This window comes from Mytilus californianus, unplaced genomic scaffold (genome assembly GCF_021869535.1).
Source record: "Mytilus californianus isolate M0D057914Y unplaced genomic scaffold, xbMytCali1.0.p SCAF_49, whole genome shotgun sequence".
Taxonomy (NCBI): domain Eukaryota; kingdom Metazoa; phylum Mollusca; class Bivalvia; order Mytilida; family Mytilidae; genus Mytilus; species Mytilus californianus.
In genome coordinates, this window is record NW_026262700.1 from 1,201,400 (window position 1) to 1,210,624 (window position 9,225).

Sequence of the window (9,225 nt, forward strand, 5' to 3'; positions counted from 1 at the left end):
AAGACGAGATAGTACAGCAATTTATATTGCCATACAAAAGCAGTGTTAAGGTGTCATTTTGATGACAGAAAAATAGAAGCAATTTATTAAGATTTCACTCCAAATCCCAAACTATGAAACATCTTCTTGGATCCCGTTACAACGCATTCCACTTTTTCAATTTTAAACACTGCTCGCGTTTCGACAGTAAACTAATAAGCTTATATGAAGACGAGATCCACATCCTTTGCAACAGCACGGCTTCGTGTCGGACCAATAGACTGTCGGAGTAACGGACTGTTGGATTATCGGACCATCGGACTATTGGACCGTCGGACCTACCGACTGTCGGACTACTGGACTGTCGGAATTTCGGGGTGTCGGATTATAGCTTCGCTCCCGAATAATACAGTTAATTTTAATTTAAATGCAAGGATGGACATATAACCCTAAAATGTTACACCTTGTGATGTATAACCCTATTATATACTTGTGAATAACCTTTTGAGCTTCTTGATTTGTACACTAACTAAATCCCACCGAAATGATGTCAAAGATGTATGTAAACAAAATGGCAATAGTCGAGGTAGAAGCCCATAGAGTGACCAGGAAACAAGGATTAGAAATTTATCTAGTGCCGAGGATATCTCTCATAAATGGTATTTTTCAGGACCATCAATATTTTACAGAAAGAGTCTACCTTTGTTGTACATACGAGAAATTATAAGACACATTATAATTTTCTAAAGTGAGTGTTATTACAATCTGTTACTACAGTAAGGTTAGTGTTTATTCAATGGTTTAAAAGTCTCTTCCACTGTTAGTTTGATAATATAAAACAATTGCGGACCCTTAGAAGAGATGAATATCCAAAATTGTCAACCCTAAAAAGTTATTTCATTTCTGGTTGAGCTCTCAGTGAAATAATCTTTTCAGGTTTACAATTTTGGATATTCACCGTTTCTACAGGCCATAACTATATAATACTGCAACAGCAAACAAAAATATAAGTGGTCTATCATCATCAACACATACAAACGTTTTCTTAAATTGAGTGAATCAGAAAATGTTTTTTTTTTATGCAGAAAAAGGTAAACATATCTTCCCTGCCAGAACTTTGTCCAATGTGAGTCAAAAGTTGTTCAAACCAATGTTGGTGCTTGTTAAGATAGTAACATAATATGATTACTCATTGATCCTACCTGGAACTATCACATCTCCGAATCCCAACATGGAGGGTTGATTTAAACAGGAACTATACGGAGAATAATTCAGCTTTGGTACAACAAACACCATAGGTAGCCGAAAAATATATCAATATAAGTCATTGGATACTAATCTTAATTTTTCGTATGTACTTATCATCAGGTTTTGAATTGCAAAACAATATCAGCTGCCAGTCACAATTTGAAGATATTTGGTGAATGACTGCAGCTAACAAGTTTTGTGGATACTTTTTTACTTGTTAGGTACTTATTTTTGTGGCTTTCATCATTAAAGATGTCCCAATAATTTAAGTGCTCCACATGAAACAAATTAAGGCTTGTACGAAGAACTTGTCAAAACCATGATATCTTACACAAGTGAATTTTAAGCATTGCAGAATGCTAAAAGATAAATAGATCAGAACAGTTTTGACAGACATCTTAACAGAAGATGAACATTTATGACCCATTGACATATATCTATCCATTGGTATATTACCTCCTTGAAATAGCACCCCATGGATATATTTGACATTCCAAAAAAAAGTGACCCATACCAGCAGCAAGTCTGTGTATACCTTTTTATCTTACCTCCTATAGATTTCTGGGGATATGATTGATTAAAGGACTACACGTGGTGACTACATATATTTTATATAGGGTGTCCTAAAAAATATGGGGTTAGTTACCATATGGGGTTAGTAAGGAGTTACTTCCCTTTCAAAACAAAAAAGAAATCTGAAAAAAAAAGAACAGTAATAAAAAGGGTAATCCCAGTCAAGCTCAAATAACCTCATTCATGTCCGGTAATCAGAGCACACAAGAATCAACCAAAAAATCTCAAACTCCATCAAAACAACCTGTTAGTATTACATTTCTGAAGTCCCCAGTAACACCAACTGAGAAGCTTCACGACAAAGAGAGTGATTCTACTGCCAAGAGGTCCAAAACAACTGATACCTAATTATATACATACATGTAGTTAATTTACCTGTGTTTGTATAAGAATCAAAAACACAACAATATGAATATAATGATGTATTAAATTAATATTTTATTATCATTACAGGTATCATTTAACCACAATTCAAAAATTAATAGACCATAAAACTATAAGTCATCATTTAATTCTATATCACTCAATTATCAGTCTATATAATCACAACTAAATATCTCCTCTCTTATTAGCAATTTACAATCCTTTTGTAACTATGTACAATTTCTCACATCCAGTGGTAAGCAGCGTGTGCACAATCTCAACATCTTTAGATCTTTTCTTTATTATTAAAATTCTTTGTGTCTTTTTTTATCACTTATTGCAAAGCTGCATATGTACATTCACTTCACATATATGTTTTCAAAAAGCTTGTCGGAAACTAACTCTTTCCTATATAATTGTAATAAATCCTTCAATAGTTTTGGTTAAAGCGGATATGGGATTATCATCTGTGAATCCATACACCAAACCTCAAAAGGATAAAGTACACCTACAAAAATCAAAACATAGATCGATTATTATAATTGACACTAAAACATTCATAAGTCATACAATACAAATATTGATCATAAACATTCTAGTATTTCACTTAGCTTATCAAGTAGCCAACAATACTATGCAACATTGGCTCTGTAAATACCATGTAAATAATAGTCCAGTATGTATTTTTATAGTACATGTAAAAACATTTAACAATATTGTTTATATAGTGTTTAGTTTAAAGTCATGTTTTTTTTCTATTAATCATCTTTGTATATATTTTTCTATTGATTGTATTTGCATGTATGTATACAAACTTAATGAGTCCAAAATATTTTTTTTTGGACACAAAGGGGTCTGTATTTCAAGTCACATTGTTGACCCAATTCACGACCTATATATTGAGGTCAGTAACTGATATGTTGTGTAATGTTTGCACATTAATAATCATGATAATTATGGTTGTATATAGATGTACATATATAAAGAATTTAATATTGATAAAAATGTCATACAAAAAAAACCAACAAAGCAAGGATAAAGATAAAATCTTAAATTCAAATTCATGTAGATTTACAGGTTCAACTTACTTTCAAACTGAACAGAACTCCTTAATTATACTAGCTCACCTTCTTAATAATAATACAATATGATACATAAAAACTGTATCCATGTCTGCACCGTAAATACCAACGGGTTACAAAAATCTGAAAAAAGAAACAGAATTATTGAATGGGCTAATCAACAAAAATGTAATATAGTATTCCTACAAGAAACTCATTTTACTTACACCTTAGAATCAAAGTTAAAACAAGAATTCAAAGGTGAATTAATTTTAAATAATGGGTTAAGTAATGCAAGAGGGGTGGCTATATGGATAAAAAGCAGATTAAACTACAAGCTTATTGACCAATATAAAGACTCAGAAGGTAGATTCATACTAGTTAATATAGAAATAGATGACAATATATACACCTTAGTGAACCTATATGCACCTAATAATTGTAAAACAAGAAATACTTTTTTTTAAATCAGTAAAACAATTAATTGAAGATCAAAGTATTGGCCAGTTAATAATTGGGGGTGACTTCAATGACATATTATCTATAAAAGATACCAAGAAAAAATTAGGAAATAAAAAATTTGATAAACCAGTTCATAACCTCAAGACATTGATTAAGAATCTAAAACTAACCGATGTCTGGAGAGGCAAAAACATAAATAAAACCCAATTTACCTGGAGAAGAAAAAACTTTTCAGAATCTACAAGAATTGATTATTTTTTAGTAAGTGATGAAGTTAATAAAAATTGCATTTCATGCGACATAAGACCAATAGTACTTCAACACACTGATCATTACGCTGTTTCATTAAAAATCAACATAAATAGAAACTCAAAAGGGCGAGGTTACTGGAAATTAAACAGTAGCATCCTAGATGATAAACAATATCAAAAAATTATTTCAAAGTTGATTAATACATATAAAACAAAAGCAGAAACATCTCTAAACCTAGATATTTTATGGGATAATTTTAAAGTTGAGGTAAGGGATTATACCATTCAATACTGTAAATTAAAAGCAAATATTAAAAAAGATAATATTGAAATTTTAGAAAACACATTAAAAACATTATCTGCTGAAATAGATTGTGATAGCAATACACATGAGAGGAAAATTAACCTAAAAGAAAATATAGAAAAACAATTAGCAAGCTTATATAATGAAAAAATTAAAGGAAATCAAATAAGATCACGTGTGAAATGGCTAGAAGAAGGGGAGAAAAACACATCCTTTTTTCTTGGCCTAGAAAAAACAAGGCAAAGTAAAAAAACTATCTCTCAACTGTATGATGAAAATAAACAGGTAACATATGACCAAAACAAAATAATAAATCTAGAAGTTAATTATTATACTAAATTATATACTTCAACAAAACCTGACACAGAAGAGGTAAGAAAGTACATTGAAACTATTAAAGAATGTAAAAAAATTAATGAAAATGAAAGCAATATATGTGAAGGAAAAATTACTATAAGTGAATGCACAGAGGCTATATTTAAAATGAAACTGAACAAAGCCCCAGGTTTGGACGGACTAAATGTTGAGTTTTATAGAAAATTCTGGGAACAAATTAAAGATTTGATAGTACCCGTTTTCAATTATTGCTTTAAAAAAGGTGAATTAACCAACTCCCAAAAAATTGGAGCTATATCTCTTTTGTATAAAAAAAATGATCCACTCTCCCTTGATAACTATAGACCTATCACATTATTAAATTATGATGTTAAATTATTAGCCTATGCCTTAGCGCAAAGATTAAAATCAGTACTTCCAAAAATAATTCACTCTGATCAAAAAGGTTACATAAAAAACAGATACATAGGATTTAATATTAGACAAATCCAAGACATCATTGATTATTCTGAAAAATTTAAAGTAGATGGTGCAATTTTATTTTTAGACTTTACTAAAGCTTTCGACTCACTGGAGTGGTGTTTTATGTTTGAATCTTTAAAAAAATTTGGTTTTAAAAAGGAATTCATTAAATGGGTTGAAACTATGTATACAGATATAAAAGGGTGTATTTTAAATAATGGATGGGTGTCTGCCCCCTTTAATACATTCCGTGGGATTAGACAAGGGTGTCCGTTATCCTCGTTAATTTTCGTTTTATCTGTTGAAATAATGGCAATTAAATTAAGGGAAAATAACAAACTAAAAGGATTTGAAATCAAATTAGATGGAAAATCTTGCTCGCTAAAAATATGTCAGTTGGCAGACGATACTCAATTGATTTTAAAAACACGCAAAGAAATAAGTATAGCCCTTAACATTATTGAAACTTTTGGAAGCCTTTCTGGACTTAAATTGAATAGAAATAAAACAGAAGGTTTGTGGCTTGGGAAACTTAAACATTCAAAAGATAAATTTGAAAATATAAACTGGAAACAAGACCACATTAAAAGTCTAGGAATATATTTTGGATACAATTATCAAGAATGTCATAAATTAAATACAGAAAAGCAAATAGACAAATGTGAAAAATTAATTCAAGGATGGAACAAACGAAACTTAACATTAATAGGAAAGATAACTGTAGTTAAGTCTTTAATTTTACCAAACCTAACATACATTGCATCAAGTATGATAATAACACAGGAAATAAAGCAAAAGTTCAAGAATTTAATATATAATTTTATATGGAGTGGAAAAAAAGATAAAGTTAAACGTACTATATTATGTAAACCATATCTTGAGGGAGGATTACAAATGATTGATTTAGACTGCTATCTTAAATCATTACAAATCAGATGGGTTTTAAAACTAATCAAAAAGGAAAATGATAACTGGAAAATTATTCCAAGATTTTACCTTGATAAATTTGGGAAAGATTTTCTTTTATTCAGAATGAATTTAACAAATGTTAATTTGCTTAATAAAATAGATTATAAATCTTTACCTGAATTCTATAAACAATTAATTAAAACATGGGTAGAAATAAAAGGAGGCCAAACAATCATACCAAGAAACTTTCTTCAGGTTAGAAAACAACTTATATGGGGAAATCATCTTATCAAAGAAAATGGGAAATGTTTGTTCTTTCAAAACTGGATTAATAGTAATATTTTGTACATCAATAATATATTAGATGAAAACGGATACATCTCATCAGAAACTGTACTAAAAAATTTAAAGAATAAACAAGATTGGATTAGAGAATTTTCATTAGTTAAAAAAGCTATACCAAAGCACTGGCAAAATATTTTAAAACAAGAAAGCTCTTACAAAACTGTTGTCAATATAAAAACATCAGTGAAGTTAAATATACTACTAAAACATGAAATTTCACCAGATATGAGTAACAAAGAAGTATATACTTTCTTGCAAAGTCAATTTACACATGATAAACCGACAGGAGTTTTAATGTGGGAAAGAATTCTTCATAAAAAAATGACTACAAAATTGAAGTCCACATTTAACTTTATTTTTAACTACCTTGAAAACAACAAATTTAAAATGTTTAAATGGAAAATAATACATTATATATTAGCCTGTAATGAATTACTTTATAAATGGAAAATAGTACCAAGTGGTTTGTGCTTCTATTGTAAGCAACATGATGATTATAAACACTTCTTTTTTTCCTGTTCATATAATGTTCATTATTGGCATAAAGTTGACCAGCTATTAGCATTTTTAAAAATTGATAAGCATATACTTAGTCTTGAAAGTTTAGTAACTGGCTATAAAATTGATGATGAAGCTTATTTTGATATGAACTATCTATTAACTATAATTTTCTTTTCCATCTATAAAGCATATTATATGTCTGACAAGAAAGATAAGGTCATTGATATCTTCAAAATCTTCAAAAATGAAATCTGGGACATTATTAACATAAATAAAATCAGAAGCAAAAAAAACAAGAAAATAATACTTAAAACAAGGGAATATTTCGAATTCCTTTAAATGAAATGACAATTATTAGATACAAGTCTTAGCTGTGACCTCATTAATACATGACTGCACATGTGTCCAGTCAATTGGTGTGCATTAACTGAAATTCGCAATTTTACTCTTTTATAATTTATTACAGCTACACTGAATTAGAATTGTTATTAAATATGTTTATTCCTGTTCACAATGCAAAATTATAATCAGCAGGAGAGCGAGCAGAATACACAACACAATGCAACGTTACTGCATACATGTATAATTTGAAGACCACGTGTACTTTCGATCAACTTTCGATCTTCGGCTTTATCATAGAAATCAACATTTACTGTTAAAAAATAATGTGTGAAAAAAAAAACATTTTTACCTCATCATCCAAGACTTCTTATATAATTCAGTGTTGTAAACAAAACAAAAAGTTTTAAGTTCAAAATTCTATTGTCGACTGAAGAGTCATGCTATCAGTATCAAAGATCAATACATCATCAATTTCGCGGTTCAGTGAAGCTTTGATAAAAAAATCATATACAGTATAGGTTAAGAAACGTACCGTATTCCGGTAAAAAAACAAAAATTATGTAGAATTGTTCTAATGTATTGATCTGTATTAATATAACTTACTTTATAGATATACTTTATTGAATATCTTTCCCTAGATATTCAATAACTAATTTAAAGGGATACTTAATTGAAGCTGTAGATTGAGTAAATTGTTAACAGCAAAGGTGCAATAAAATTGATTAATTAAAAAAAAAAAAAAAAAAAAGAAATCTGAAAGGTTTCAACAGACGAAGACATTGATAATGAACGACTGAAATAAATTCATCAAACAAATTTTAAGCTAATAAGTTGTTATTGTTGGTGTTTGGTTTTTTTTGTATAGACAAATGGAAGTAGGTCCTTAATACTAAGAATTGAAGACATAATCACTTTGATAGGCCGCTAGTCTAAATACCACATATGAAGATAGTCGGTAAGATAAATTCTTTACACGGTGTGATAGTGATCTAATACGATATATATGGGGTAAGTAATTTCCATATCCTTCGCTCTCGCCCCATATGGAATTTATTAGGTCACTAACACACCATGTAACTAATAATATAGGAAGAGAACCCCCCCCCCCCCCACCAAGGTAACAATATGCACTTAATAAAATTGAGAATGGAAATGGGGAATGTGTCAAAGAGACAACAACCCGACCATAGAACAGACAACAGCAGAAGGTCACCAACAGGTCTTCAATGCAGCGAGAAATTCCCGCACCCGGAGGCGTCCTTCAGCTGGCCCCTAAACAAATATATATACTAGTTAAACATGTTTTTAGATTTATAATAAGAACCGTTCCAAACATACATGGGACTTCCAAATCTCAGCTATGGGTGGGTGTCAACTATATATGTTTTGTAAACTTAAAATGTAATTGTCATGATTGTATTGTTATAAATTAGGCCATTAGTTAGTTATCTTGTTTGAATTGTTTTTCATAAATTTTGTCATTTTCAGGCATTTTATAGCTATGATATGGTATGGGTTTGCTCATTGTTGAAGACCGTACAGTGACCTATAGTTGCTAACCTTGTACGTCATTTGGTCTCTGGTGGAGAGATGTATCTGCAAGCCTTGTTTTTCTTTGAGTTTCTAACGCTCACACAAATATATTTTATATTTTCAGATAATGCACATTTATCGGCTATTTGTAATTTTCCCTCTAATCTTACTGCCTATTATTTTTAAGATCATGGGCAGGACTTGATACTCAAAATAACTCCATTTAAGAATAAGTTTGTATGTGTTGATGATGATAGACCACTTATATTTTTGTTTGCTGTTGCAGTATTATAAAGTTATGGCCTGTAGAAACGGTGAATATCCAAAATTGTAAACCTGAAAAGATTATTTCACTGAGAGCTCAACCAGATATGAAATAACTTTTTAGGGTTGACAATTTTGGATATTCATCTCTTCTAAGGGTCCGCAATTGTTTTATATTATCAAACTAACAGTGGAAGAGACTTTTAAACCATTGAATAAACACTTACCTTACTGTAGTAACAGATTGTCAAAACACTCACTTTAGAAAATTATAATGTGTCGTATAATTTCT

The 9,225-nt window shown here is 30.0% G+C and overlaps 1 long non-coding RNA gene across 1 annotated transcript; it reads right to left on the reverse strand.

Annotated features, from left to right (window-relative positions):
- Positions 1-2,207: 2,207 nt before the first annotated feature.
- On the reverse strand, positions 2,208-7,906 carry LOC127700158 (uncharacterized). The gene is made up of 3 exons (XR_007981477.1): positions 7,486-7,906; positions 3,291-3,368; positions 2,208-2,671 (listed from the first exon to the last, which is right to left on the reverse strand). It is a non-coding gene; the product is annotated as an uncharacterized LOC127700158 (long non-coding RNA).
- Between the last annotated feature and the right edge of the window lie 1,319 nt (positions 7,907-9,225).